Source organism: Dama dama, chromosome 7, assembly GCF_033118175.1.
Source record: "Dama dama isolate Ldn47 chromosome 7, ASM3311817v1, whole genome shotgun sequence".
NCBI lineage: Eukaryota > Metazoa > Chordata > Mammalia > Artiodactyla > Cervidae > Dama > Dama dama.
In genome coordinates, this window is record NC_083687.1 from 34,516,678 (window position 1) to 34,531,874 (window position 15,197).

Consider the following 15,197-nt stretch of genomic DNA (forward strand, 5'->3'; position numbering starts at 1 on the left):
GGAAAGTAGAGATAGGTAGACACTCTGATTCTAGACCCAGTTCTGCCAACAGTCTTGTTAGTACAGTTGTCTACAGATCAGTCTCTCACCTAGGCAGTGGGAATCGTGACAGTTGCCCTACCTTATTTACAGGGTTGTTGTCAGAGTATAGATGTCAAAACATTTGGAAAGGACCAATCTGCGGATTTGAAAGGTTATTGTGAATCCCCTCACTAGATGATAGCAGAGATTCAGACAGCTCTGTGGCCACCAAAAGATGCACCGTTCTCTTTATTTTTATTCCCCTAAGGGTCATCTGTTCTAAGTTCTTTTAACTTTGGCATCAGTACTACATTCTTTAGAAGCCCTATATGGTGGAGAAAGTGAAAGTGTGAGTCGCTCAGTCATGTCCGACTCTTTGCGACCCATGGACTGTAGCCCACCAGGCTCCTCTGTCAGTGGAATTCTCTAGGCATGAATACTGGAGTTGGTTGCCATTCCCTTCTCCTGGGGATCTTCCTGATCCAGGGATCAAACCTGGGTCTCCTGCATTGCAGGCAAATTCTTTGCCATCTGAGCCACTATATCTACCTCTGTGGTGGAGAAGGCCTCTGTCAATTGACTGGAGAACTGTACTTCCCTATACAGAGATTATTTCATCTTTTCATTTTTGGATGACTAATGCTCCCAGGCTCAGCGCTGCCAGTTTGCTCAGAGCCTGCACTTGTTCCTCAAGTCCTGACACCTCAGACCCCTCTGTGGCCCTGTCCATGGTGAAAGCCTCGGGCTATTCCCACATGCTTCTCCCGACCAGCCAGAGGACAGAGGCGAAATCTGAGGCCCCCCTGACCCCATAGCTCTGTTCCCTGTTGACCTGCTCCATGGCCAAGAGAGGTGGTCCCAGTTTGGGGTTTCTGTGTTTACACAGGTGTTGATCTGGGAGGAGTGGAAAGTTAGGTGGGTCTGGAACTTATTAAAGCCAGTTAATTTGACCTCCAGTGTGGTCAAATTATAGGCTTCTTGTTTGCTTTGAAGTGGGATTGGGTTGACCCACCAAGCAAACAGGCTAAACCAAATCTCCTTCTCCTTCTAGAGAAAATAGACAAATTTCCCTTCTCTCTGACTTCCTCTTTATCTGCCCTGAGATTCAAGGAGGACAGAGATCATCATGTATTGCATTCATGATACATCCCCCATTCTTACATTCCCTGTGTTCTGAAGTGTTCCATAAAGGGGCTAAAGGCTAAGAAGTAGTTTCTGACACAATACTTGACTGCTTCACGCTAGATGTGGGCCCTGACACCCATTCACTATTTGGGATTGCTTTCTTGTATCAGTGCTGGAACAGTAGACACATTAAAATGTTCAAACGTGCACATAAATAAAGCAAATGGAATAACATATTCCTAAAAACCCATCCCCCAGTGCAATGATTGTCAAGAATTTTCCACACTTGCTTCATCTATCTCTCTTGTTATTGTTGTTAAAACATCTTAAAGCAAATCTAAACCATATGTCATTTCACTCCTACAAACTTCCATGGGCATCTCAAAAGTGTAGACATATTTCTGCATGATCCTAATTCCATTTCACATCTAGCAAAATAAGCAATATTTCCTTAGTGTGATCTGAAGTCTAATCCATGTTAAAATGTTCCAAGTATCTCAAAAATGACTTTTTTCAGTAGGTTTGTCATCAGTATCAAGACAAGGTCTACACATTGCATCTAGATGTATAAGGAGGAGAAAGGACAAGATACTCAAGCAAAAAGTTCATTTAATCCTTAAAGTACAGTTTGGTTGCAAAGAAAGAACAAATGCTTATGGATCCCACACTGGACCCATCAACATATGGCAGACTCCCAACAGTACATCTCTTGAGTATTTTGTCCTTTCTCCTCCTTTTTTCCCATGAATAAATGATTTGCTCAGCAGGGAAGCTGAAGCCCTATGAAGATCTTAACCTACTTTATTTCTCCCAGACTGGCCAGAGGGACAGGGTGTATGGAGACAGTGGGTAGGACCCAAGAAAATGAATGAAAACCATTTTCTTGCTAGTGCCCTAGAGACAAAATTTAAAACCTAGAGCCGAGAGAAGACCAAGCATTTCAGAGTGAGATTTGAGTCCCAGAAAATAAAAAATAGCTCTTCAAACAATTCCAATGTGACCAGAGGATGGAGTAAATTCAGAGGGAAGGGCCCAGAATAGGGTTGAAACTGGTGAGTCAAGTGATGGAATGGTGTGGTGGGGGAGACAGGTTGTCTTGGGGAAAGTCTTCCAAGCCCTCTTTTTCCTGCTCTTGAGAAAGGGATCTGACTCCCCTCTAGGTGGATTGACGAAGGACATGAATGGGCAAAGGATTACAGACAGCTAAGAGTGGAGATTAACTTGCTAGCTGAGTGGGAGCTTGGTGTGATTTTTTGGAGTTATGTGGGCCTCTGTGAGGGGAAGTGTCCTGATGGTGCCTTTGGGCTCAGAATCCAAGTAATACGGCATTTCACATGTATACAAATAGGCCTGTAATGTATTCTTTTATTTTTGCTGTTGGGAGTCTGCCATATGTTGATGGGTCCAGTGTGGGATCCATAAGCATTTGTTCTTTCTTTGCAATTAAACTGTACTTTAAGGATTAAATGGACTTTTTGCTTCATTCCTGTTTTTATAGCTTCATATCCTCTGGTTGGAGCAAAGAACAGTAAGAAATTATTTTACCCTCTTAATGTATCATAAAAAGGAACGTAATTCTGCTTTGTTGATAATCTAGGCATTTGCACATGGCTATACCTAACTGCTTTGCATTCTGGTTATAAATTATTTGGTTTTGGCAACCAAAAATAACTCAGCAGATGTTGTTCATATGACCACCTTCTTGGTATGCAGGAGCAAGGACCAGTAATGAACCCACTATCCCCTTTATAGCAGTTTAATTTGCTAAAATTACCATGCAGAGAACATGTGTGCGGGCCTCTGGGAAACCACGCAGCTTTGAAACTGCTGGCATGTGATGGCACTTTCACAAACAGCCTTATTCTAGTCGAACCACAGAGTAACTCTCTGACACTGGTTTCTTCTGAAATGTTATTTGCATCTTCCTTTTTTCACCTTTGCTTTGTTCAGTAATAATTCACATGGCTTCAGACAGAACACCACAGGTTTAGGGAGACCAAGGTCACATTATCAGAAAAAATTTACCCCAAGGCAGGGAGAATTAACAGTAGAGATAAAATTCTCCCGATTAATATCGGGTTGGCAAAAAAATTTGTTCAGGTTTTTCCATAAGATCTTAGGGACCAACTTTTTTGCCAATCCAACACAGAATGATCGGAAAGTGCCAACATTCAATTGGCTCATTTCCTTGGTAAAAACATCTTCTTCTTTGTATGTTGCTTTAAAAGCCTCAGCAGCACGTATACTAAAATTGGAACAAGAGTGAGATTAGCACGGCCCCTGTGCAAGGATCACGTGCAACTTTATGAAGCATTCTATATTTTTCTATTACATGTTAAACAGATAAGCAATAAGGACTTTCTGTACAACACAGGGAACTATTTTCATTTATCCTGTAATAACCTATAATGGATAACAAGCTGAAAAAAGAATATGACTGAATCACTTTGGTGTACATCTCAAACTAACACAATATTGTAAATCACCTGTGCTTCAATTTAAAAAATTAGAACATAAAAAAAAAAAATTAGAACATAAGGTTTAACAAACATTTCTCTGCTTTTATTGGACTGTAGTGCAGACACAACAGGTCATTGCTTCCTGTTACAGATTCACACTAAATACCACTCTCCCATTATAGATTATTAATTTTCATAGTAAGTCTGTGTTATGAGAACTTTTTCTATAGAGTTACAGTTATATAAACAGATCACTCCAGTAGCTCACAATAGGCTCTTGAAGTTGATCAGAACACACCACTTACAGACTTCTAAAAACTGCATATGACGCAGGCTGTAATCAAGAGAATTAGAATAGAGACTGTGAATAATAATGCATATCTTCCCACGTAAATTCTTTCATCTCCCCTCCTCTGGATGAGCCCTCACTATTTTTTTTACATAAAAAAACCATGTGAAGGAGCTTCAGGGGCCAAAGCTGAGAAGGTGTCCAGGTGTTCTAACTGTGCATCTCGGCTCCTTCAAAACCCCTATGAGCTGCACTTCATACCCTCGTGTATTATGTTCAAGTCTATAATAAGATGCTAAGCATTTGAAGTACTGCTTTTAAAAGTGTTGTCATAACAACAGGAATAAAGTGACGAATGTAACTTGAGTTTGAAAAGACTGCCTTAGCTTTAAGTCCATTGCTTTACCTTTGCAAGGCTTAACTGTCACCTCCTAGTGCAAACGAAAGCTGTGATCCTATGGCATTACCATAATTGAGTTGAGGTCTTTAGCTGTAAGGTGGCTCAGTGGTAAAGAATCAACCTGCCAATGCAGAAGACACAGGTTCAATCCCTGGGTCGGGAAGACCCCCTGGAGGAGGAAAAGGCAACCAACTCCAGTATTCTTGTCTGCAAGAGACCTTGGATGGAGGAGCCTGGTGTGCTGCAATCCATGGGATCACAGAGTCAGACACTACTTAGCAACTAAGCATGCATGCATGCATGCATGCCATCACATAAAATTGTCAGTCAACCCTCCAATAATTCCACTTAATTGCTCTGATGGCCAGAAATAAATTAATTGATCATAAGAAAAATCTATTTGTTTGATTGTGTAGGCCATATCTAAAAAGCTTTAAGATAATTCATCTCCTTTCTCTGAGATGAGCTATATCATGTAGCTTAATTATAAGGTTCAGTTCCATATTCTACCTGACTCTCATGCCCATGAATGAGTGCATTTTAGACACACATGCCAGGCAAAGGAACCATGCATGGTCCTTGCTTATGCTTCCCAGCACACTGTTGGGGACATTCTTCTAAAGAGAAAGGGCTTTTTCTCTTTAAGATGGCCAAAGATGTAGCTCCATTCTAGTGAAAATAATAAAAACTATGAGCTTACAAAAAAATGGTGATTTAGAGATTTCTCTGGTGGTTCAGTGACTAGGACTCCAAGCTTCCTCTGTGTAGGGTACAGGTTCAATCCCTGGTCAAGGAAGTTCCACATGCCAAAAATAAATAATAAATAAAAAGTAAAACTGCTCTAAAAATAAAGTACAAAAAATTGTAATTTCAAACTTCTTGAGTCTTCCATTTCTTAAGATAATCAGCGTAATTAATCCACACGCAAAATAGACACATTCAGAGATGGGAAATTTTGCTTCCCTACGCTCTAATGGTGGACAAGTCGTTACACATATTCCCAAACTCATAGGATGTATAAGACCAAGAATGGCTCCTAATGAAAATTACAGACTTTGGATGATGGTGATGTGACAGTGTGGGTTCATTGACTGTAGCAAATGTAGCACTCTGGTGGGGGTTGATAGTAGGGAAGACTGTGCATACATAGGGGCAGGGAGTATATAGAAAATTTCTGTACCCTCTGCTCAATTTTGCTCTGATCCTAAAACTGCTTTAAAAAGTAAAGCCAATTAAAAAAAAAAAAAAAACCCTGTAAAAAATGGTAATTTTAGTAAAGTCAAATAACAGCAGAAGATGTTAGTACCATCTTGATGCTATTTTGAAGTAAAGAAGCAACAGCCACCATTAGCTAGAAATGAGTTGCCAAGCTCTAGGGGTAAACAGGCTACGTGCAAGAAAAGCCTAGAGGAGCTGATAACACCAAGCATGGGGCCATTTCCTTCATGCTGGAGCGTTGTTTTTGAATCTGATGATCAAATAATGAGGGTTTGTGGTGGGTGGATTTTTTTCTCAGCAGGATCAGCCAAGCTGTCTATGAGGACAGTGTTTCCAAGAAATTTCCCCTTTTGATGTGCACGGTTTTTACTGTGTTTTTTTTTTAATTAGTAAATTGACTTCTTATTGCTAATAGCTTCAAGCTTCATTTAAGCACAAAATGTTTTCTCCTTCGAACCAGGAAACAGTTGGTCCTGTTTTGATGTCTACTTTGCACCAAATGAGGGTCTCTGAGTGTTTTAGACTTTGCATTTTAAAATGAGTTATGACAACATTAGTCAAAATCCATTCAACCTCCCTTGACATTTAAGCGAGTTTTAGGTCCTGAATCATTTCTCTTCTAATTGTTGTGAGGCCAGCTGCTTCTCTCTGTGTTTATTTAATCCACCAGAATGGAAGAAGAGATGGGGTTTTCATTTTCCTCAGGCTGAAATGGTGTCAATTATATAGAAGTTCTTACAACTGACTGTTCCTTCCAGTGAGTAGACATGCAGTTAACGTTTCTTCTTTACTCTTCAAATGGTTCTGCAAGATGCTGAAAATAGCTTCACAGTGCTCTGCTCTCATTGGTTTGATGGGGGAATAAAAGAGAAAGAAAGAGAGGAGCAGTAATATCAAATTACTTTATTTCTATATATTTCTTTTGGCTTCCATGGTGGCTCAGTCAGTAAAGAAACCCCCTGCAGTGTAGGAGACCCAGGTTCGATCCCTGAGTGGGAAAGATCCCTTGGAGAAGGGAATGGCAACCCACTCCAGTGTTCTTGCCTGGAGAATTTCACGGGCAGAGGAGCCTGGCGGACAACAGTCCATGGGGTTGCAAAGAGTTGGACACAACCAAGCAACTAATACCTAAAAAGTATGTATGGTATTATAATTAGTGCATTCTATTTGATGGATAAAAGTCAGATGTGTCTTCCAAGGGCTCATTCTAGATATTGATAGTAGAAAAGAAACCATTATTCCACACTAAGATTTTTACATATGTTATCTCATTTTCTCCTTGCAACAGCTTTGGTGACTTAGGTCTTATTATCCTCATTTTATTGACAAGAAAAATTGGAGCTCAGAGAGAACTTGAGTGAAACCTGGGTTACCTGGCTCCAGAGACAATGCTTTTCTATCCTACCCTGAGCATCAAAGAAGTTGGTACAGACAGATGGTACCTATGCTTAAGAAGTCTGTAGCTTGTTAAAAGAGATGAAACAGTCAGGGAAATAATTATAAAACACTGAGTCCCTGAGTATGTTAATTCCCATCAATAATTGGAAGTTTTGTCAGAAATAGAGTCACGGATGTACAAAACGTATGATTACTGAGGGGGAAAAAGGGGGAGGGGTAAATTGGGAGATTAGAATTGACATATACATACTACTGTATATAAAAGTATGACCAGCCTAGAACCTGGACATAAAAGTTACGACCAACCTAGATAGCATGTTAAAGAGCAGAGACATTACTTTGCCAACAAAGGTCCGTCTAGTCAAGGCTATGGTTTTTCCAGTGGTCATGGATGGATGTGAGAGTTGGACTGTGAAGAAAGCTGAGCACTGAGAATTGATGCTTTTGAACTGTGATGTTAGAGAAGACTCTTGAGAGTCCCTTGGACTGTAAGGAGATCCAGCCAGTCCATCCTAAAGGAGATCAGTCCTGAGTGTTCTTTGGAAGGACTGATGTTGAAGCTGAAACTCCAATACTTTGGCCACCTGATGCGAAGAACTGGCTCATTTGAAAAGACCCTGATGCTGGGAAAGATTGAAGGCAGGAGAAGGGGACGACAGAGAATGAGATGGCTGGATGGCATCACTGACTCAATGGACATGAGTTTGGGTAAACTCCAGGAGTTGGTGATGGACAGGGAGGCCTGGCGTGCTGAAGTCCATGGGATCGCAAAGAGTCATACATGACTCAGCCACTGAACTGAACTGATATATAAAATAGATAACAATAAGAACCTACTGTATAGCACAGAAAACTGAACTCAGTACTTTGAAATGACCTACATGGGAATAGAATCTAAAAAAGAGTGAATATATTACATATATGTGTATACATATATATATGTATATACATATATATGTATAACTGATTCACTTTGCTACGTACCTGAAATGCAACATTGTAAATTAACTATAAATCAATTCAACTACACACCAATAAAAAGTAATTTAAAAAATCAGTTAAATAAACACCAAACTTTGAAAACAATAAATAAATAGATAAGATAGAAGTGCAACCAAAAATACTGGAAATTTTGTGGCTCACGCGGCAAGATTCCTCTGGTTGAGCTGGTTGATTTGCTCAGAAAATGCTTCAGGAAACAGTTGACTTTTGCAGCAAACAGTAGTAATGGACCAAACCCACTGCATAAAATAAGAACCCATGAGACCATCCCAACAGACCTGACAGTGAATAAAAACAAAAGGATTCAAGAAAACTCTTACAGTACAAAACAATGACTGAGTTCAAAGCATACCGTTTTGCCACCATCATAATGATAATTGATTTGGGCAAAAAATCATCAATGGTTGCTAAAACTTCTAGGTTAAAGAAACAAGATATTTGCATAGCCTCAAAGTACCTCCTTACCAACCACTTACCAGTTACAAAGGCAAAAATAGAAACTTTCCAGGCATCCAACACCTTAACCAAGGGATCAAAGTTGACATCAAAGTTGTTCTGTAAGTTTTTTCATCCATTCACATCATTTGTCTCAGTTAATCAGTGTAATATCTCGTGCTTGTATTTATCATTTGGTTAGTAAACAGAAGCTGACAACTGAGAAGCAAATATTAGCCTTGCCTTGATTTATTTTAAGACAGAACACTACAAAAAAAAAAAAAAGCCAATGATTTAAATATATCCACTTGTTTTTTTTTTTAAGATTAGTCAACTGTTCTGTAATAGGTACCTTGCAACCATATAATACACAGACACCTATTTTTAGGATTCATCTTAAATAATCATTTAGCATAGCAGGCTATTCACATCTGGCCCACATGCCTCTTTCAGACAGCTGAATTATACTTTTGCTCTTGACCAATATGTGGGGGAGCATAAACAGGATGGCATTGTTAGGAGCGGGCAGTGGAGGAATACAACCCGGGCATGAAGAAATGAGTCAGAAAGCACAGCGGGGCCAGTATGCTGCGTCTTATGTGGTGCCTATAGGGAAAAGGATCAAAACATGAAAATACTCAACTCACAGGTGCTGCTTCTTAATTGAGCTTTTCATTTTCAAGTCCTGATTCCTTGGCATTTCCTCTTGCAGAAGGAGTGATGACTTTTTCTGGAAACTGATAGAGATTTTCCAACAGCTTTATTGATGTAAAATTCATGTACCATAAATTTAATTCATCTTAGGTATATAGTGTGAGTTTCAGGAAACATATACAGTTGTCCTGCAATCATCACAGCAGTTTTTTGAACACTTCCACACACACACACACCTGCCCAAAGTTGTCTCATGATCGTATGCCTGTTCACATCCCTAGCATCAAGCCAACACTCAAGTTAATTGTAGAATTGTCTACTTTTGCCTGCTTGTCACCCCAGCAACCTACCAGCTGATGTGCTGGCTGTTGCCTTATCACAGAAGATTAGTCTCAGTCTAAGGTGGAGATGGTATAGCTTTGTAGCTATGCAACTATTGATTTCTAAGTTGACATTCTCCCCCCATGAGAAATGCTTCAGTGAGAACTAAGAAATTCTTACTTTGTTCTGAAATCACAGATGTCTCTTATATTTTCTGTCAATAGTGGGGATCTTCCAGAATTACCTGTTTGTGTTGTATATTGGAGAATTCAGCTAAGTGAAAAAGAAGGGAAACAGACCATAAAAACCTTACTCTTCCAGGGTGAAGAGAGTGATGTCCAGCTGTTGCGTGGCTGTTTTTTAAATTTCATAACGCTTGATGTCCTGCAACTCCAGCATGTATGAATGCTAATCTATTCCTTTGTTTCCCATAGGGAAATCATTCTTGCAAGGATATACTTTGCCTTTGACCATATCTTAAAATAAAAAATAAAAGGCATCTGTAACATAGACTGGGTCTTCCTTGGTGGCTCAGTGGTAAAGAATCTGCTTGTCAATGCAGGAGACACAGTTTCAACCCCTCGGTGGAGAAGATCTCCTGGAGAAGGAAATGACAACCCACTCCAGTATTCTTGCCTGAGAAGTCCCATGCACAGAGGAGCTTGGCTAGATACTCTACAGTCCATGTAGTCACAAAGAGTTGGACACAACGTAGTGACTAAACAGCGTAATGCAGCCTGAGTGGATCCCTTTTATCATCCAAAGGAGCACCTGGATTGTGGGTCGACCTAGTGTGTGTTAGTCACTCAGTCACGTCCGATTCTTTGCAACCCCGTGAATTATGGCCCACCAGGCTCCTCTGTCCATGGAATTCTCCAGTCAAGAATACTGGAGTGGGTGTCATTTCCTTCTCCAGGGGATCTTCCCAACCCAGGGATTGAACCCAGGTCTCCTGCACTGTAGGCAGATTCTTTACTGTCTGAGCCACAGGGAAGCTCCTAAGTACCTTCTTAAAAGTGGTTGAAGAGAAAAGCCAATTATAAACCATAAAACATAGTTCTAAAAAGAAGAATATGATAGAAAAAGCAGCATACACAATTTAGTATGTGCTATGCTCAAAATTATTGTGTTGAAGAAAATCGCATGCACCAAAATTCTGCTGGTGGTTGTCTTTGGGTGGATAGAAACTATATGATTCTTTACTCCCCATCCCTGCCCTAACTTCTTTTTACTTCTCTGTATTATCCTAATGCAGCAGAGTGCTTTTATGCTTGGGAAAACTAAAAATAACCTAATGATTCCTATTTCCTTTCATGAGTCTCAGTATACTTAACTTGATCAATAATAACAGTCTTTCTACCTGACTGGTTGCTTTGTCCAGTTATGGTTAATCAATGCTTCTAACACATCTACTGTGAACTCATTCATTTGAAGATTCGTGCCTGAGAGGTGATGAAAGGAGCTCACCCTGTCTCACCTAACCTTGAAGGTCCCCAAAAGGAATTGTTCACACCTGGGGAGAGAAGCTTGCTAATTCAGGCTAATCAAATTCACAAGAAAGTATAAACCAGAATACCAGTTTATAAAAATGTAAGGGGAAATGGAACTGTCACCTGGACTGAACTTTCAAAGCATTTTTCTTCCATTTTTGCTATTTCTACCAGAAGCACTGTCAGGAGCTGCGTGTTAGAATCTGCTGCAGAGCCCTGCTCTGTGATGGATGCCCTTCATTGCCCTGTCCTCCAAGCAACTCTCCACGGTTGACCTCTATTGTTCATTCATTTATTCTTAAGAATCAGGTTATCTCTGATTTCTCCAGGGCACTGGCTAGTTCCCCCTCTGAACTGTCCTCGTATTGGACCTTTTATTTCTGGTCCAAACAAGGCAAGAAATCTAGTGGGGTGAAGGGGGAACCTCTTGATCCCTTGATCTTTTTTATCTGCCTCACACCACCCTCCCCAGACCCTGCCATCTCCAGACTCAGTGCTCTTCCCAAATTGCCTGGTGATTTGATAAGCTACCTTCTAATTTAAACAAACTAGGAACTTCAGGCCAGCTAGTGGCTCATCACACCCACCGAGGCCCAGTGTACTTATATCACCATGTCATATCGGAACATGTGAAATCCTGTACTCATTTTATATCAAAAGACTCTGTTGTATGTTCACTTGGATCTTAGCACTGCATAGCCAGGGAGAAGGCAGCGGTTTTCACTGTATGAAAAGTCAAGAAGAGAAACAATTGTGGCTTTCTGGTTTCTGTGCTAGGAGCCTCAGCTCAGAATGGTAGGGTTCATTCAACTCTTAGTCAAGGTGCTTGGGATTCCTCCAGAAAGAGTCAGTGCTTCCCAGGGGTGATGGGAATTGTGGGGCAGGGGTGGCCACATGGTGTAACAGCCTGGGCCACCTGGGACAAAACAAAGTAGGGAACAAACCATAGCAGCTTCACTGTTTGCCTAAGGTTCAAGACCTTTCTAGGATTTAATGCACATAAATGAATGTTAGTTCTGCTGGCATTTTCAGAAAGACCAGGTGAGAAGTCAGTAACTTGGAGACTAGAAACATGTCTAGTTTCTAGAGCTAGAAAGCTGGAAAGTTTCAAGTAGCAGCAGCCCAAGAAGAGTGTTATTTTATGTGGAATTTCTTGCTTATTAGGCATGGTATTTGGTGAGTCTTAGCAATATGTACTGGGTATAGTACCTCCTACCAGGAGTCCAATCCCATCTCTAGAAGTCCTTCAGATGAAAATAAAGAAGTTGGTCTGTAACTCAAAACTCATCATGGGAACTTCATTGAGGAATCTGAATTATTCGGGTGTAATCAGAATTTATGAAACCTAATACCTTATATCTCAGAAATCATATTTCTCCTTCACAGGACTTACAGATGTAAACAACTGTATAAATAGAGCTGTTACCCATCAAAGTTGTCTTATATGTTCTTGTATGTGAGATCTCTCTCCTCTCTAGTCCCAACTCTAGACAACTCTAAATGTCTGCAGTTTCAAGAAAGTATTCTGCATCATATCAATCATACCGTAAATCCATTTCCTTTACAAAAATTCAAACAATATAGAAAAATTAAAATGTTTCTGACTGCCACTCAATCCCTCCTCTCCATCGGCTGTCTGTGTATACTTTCAGAACTTTTCGATTCATGTACATAATTTTATATTTTGTTTTCAGCATTCTTGGTATCATACTCTCATTTGTTCTGCAATTTGTCCTGAGGGAGGGGGGTCTTTCTGTGTGGGCATATTGTTATAACTGCTCAGCTTATGCCATGATGTATTAATCATCCCTATAATGATTAATATTTATATCATTTCCATTTTTCTCCTATTGTTGACTGTCATTAACTTCCCGGTATATAACTTTTTGTGAAGTTGAGTCTTTCTACACAGGAGATAGCAAAGAGTAGATGTGACATATTGAAGGATAAATGTGTTTTACATATTAAATAGAAGATACTACCAGTTGTCTTCCAACACCACTGTTAGCAGTGATAATGCAATTCTCTATTGCTATTAGTACATCAGCCCTTTCTTTAGGGGAAGGCATTGGTTCAAAGAAGCATCTGCTGGTAAAATACAAATGATAAGAAACCAGTTTCGAGTCCTTAAAGCCTGAAAATGAGTACGTGGCTTTAGGGATAGTTTTGCTGGAAGAAAGCAGGTCTGTGAGTCTAGGAAGCCAGTGAGCAGCTTGAGGACTTAAGGCTCCAGGAGGTGGGAGTGGTGTCATCAAAAAGATGATAGCGGAGTTACAGAGTATCTAGTCACTGGGGAATGGCTGAGGCTGCTGGAAGACTAGTAGCCAATAGTCACCCCCACTTCAGAGTTAGGGGTGTGGGCAGGGGGTGCTTTGTGTGCACCCTTACCCATCATCCCTCCAGCTCTTCCCTTTCTCAACCTACTCCTTTTTCTCAAGAGCCTAACTTTGTGCAGAAGCCCTCAAACTTATTTTATGACTCTCCTTAGGCAGTGAGTCAGCCTCTAGGGGAGCTGATGGCAGGATAGGGATCTCAGCCTAAGCCAGCTATCAACCAAATTCTTCTCTTATAGATAATGATCATTTCGCAGACCAGATAGGCAAAACAGAACATTCACAAAACCGCTTACCCCTCTTCCTGTTCCCAGCGGGCATCCATTCAACAAGTAACTGTAATGAAAAGCGTCTGAGGACATCCTGAAGCAATTTACAAACTCAGAATCCAAGACAGACATTTTTGTTCTCAAGAAGTGTGCCTGGAGACACATAGTTTTTTGAGGCAGAAGCCTGGTGTGTCTCCCTTTGCCTGGCAAAGCAATAAAACTATCCTTTTCTTTAAAAGAAGCAGCAGCAGCTTTCTTACCTGGTACTGAAAAAAGGGAAGGGGGATAATTATTTCACTATCCAGCTCTAATGTTTAATTCATTTAACATTTAAACTTTCCAAAGAGAGGCTTATTTAAGACTCTTTTTTAAAAGTTGGGTATTTGAGAAATTGCAGCAAATTGCTTTGGTTGAGTTTGAAAATTTCAACCAATTCAGTATCATCCTTTTTTTCTTTTCTTGGCTGAGCATCAGAACTACCTGTGGTCCTTTTCAAAATCCCAATACTCAGGTCCATATTAGTTATATCAGCATACCTAGGAGTCCGTGCAACTACTGATCCAATGGGTAAGAGAAAAAAATCTTTTTTTTTAAAAAAGTAATCTCTAGGAAGTCAAGACAATAACACAGTTAAAAAATTTCACACACTTTTAAGTCTTTTCCCTGTGACCAAAGCTTGCCAAGATGCAACAGACCTACTGAACAATAATTGACAAAATGAGATATGAAACTGACAAAATTTGCCAAATTGAGACTTTAAGGTATATTTTATATAACAGAATTATTGAGTACAAAAAGAACATGTTTTCCTGATATTTATTAAATTTTCTGGACCTTTTTCTTTATATTTACTACATTTTCTTGATATTTGCTACATTTACATGTGATGCAAAGATAGCACAGGCCTGCTTTATGAACCTAAGAAGGTGTTTTTAATGAAAATTGGACAGACTTCTTGGTAAGCAACAAAGAACACTTAGGAGGACCTTATTAAGGATTTATGTATAAATCATGGTTATTTTTGAATGTTGGGGGTGGACAGAAGCAATCAGAAAGAATCTATTTGCACTACATTTTGTCCTGCCATTCATGCATTAGATATTAATATTACTGAATGTGCATACTTCTACATCATGGCTTTAAGAATTCTAGAGAATGCTCCCAAATTTCAGCCTCCCTGCCCCCATCCCTAGCTGGAATGGGTGGGATGCCTGTCCCACCCAGATCAAAGAGCAACCTGTTGCTCACTGCAAAGCCTCTTGCCAAGTGAGTCAGCGCTAGTGTGCATGCAAGAATGCATGCAACCCAGAGCTGCTTTCTCCTCGGTGGGTGGGGAGGAGGGGGTTTAGGAGCCTGCAGCCTCATGGGGAAGGGGCTGTTTGTTCTTTTCTCTCTGGGGAAGCAACTCATTCAGACCTCCGCCTATGACTGAGCTGCTTCCAAGAGCTCTGAGCCGGTCTCAGTGAAATTGGCTTTTCCATCACGTTTAGATGGACCACAGGGGTGTTTTGCTGCTATTTTTCAGCTTTGCTTGCTTGTTTGCTGGGTTTTTTAAGGGCAACTATTGATGCTGTTGGTGTCTGCCCACTTTGGAAGTCTTTAGCCTGGACAGTGGCTGTGTCTCTTTCCTCCTGCTGGCCCGTCCCCCTCTGTGGACTGAGGTTACCTGCTAAAACAATGGTATGTGCTTTGACTCTTCCTGATATAAAAGAATAGAATTACCTAACTGTTCTAGGGCAGTCCTTTGGGGAAACTAATCTTAGGCTTCTGTCCAGCTTAAGTT

General features: G+C 40.4%; 1 protein-coding gene and 1 non-coding gene across 6 annotated transcripts in view; both read left to right on the forward strand.

Annotated features, from left to right (window-relative positions):
• The window catches only part of RIPOR2 (RHO family interacting cell polarization regulator 2), a 206,568-nt gene that overhangs the window by 140,281 nt on the left and 51,090 nt on the right, over window positions 1-15,197 (forward strand). The window lies entirely within an intron of this gene.
• Window positions 3,363-3,471, forward strand: LOC133060039 (U6 spliceosomal RNA). The gene has a single exon (XR_009693706.1). It is a non-coding gene; the product is annotated as a U6 spliceosomal RNA (small nuclear RNA).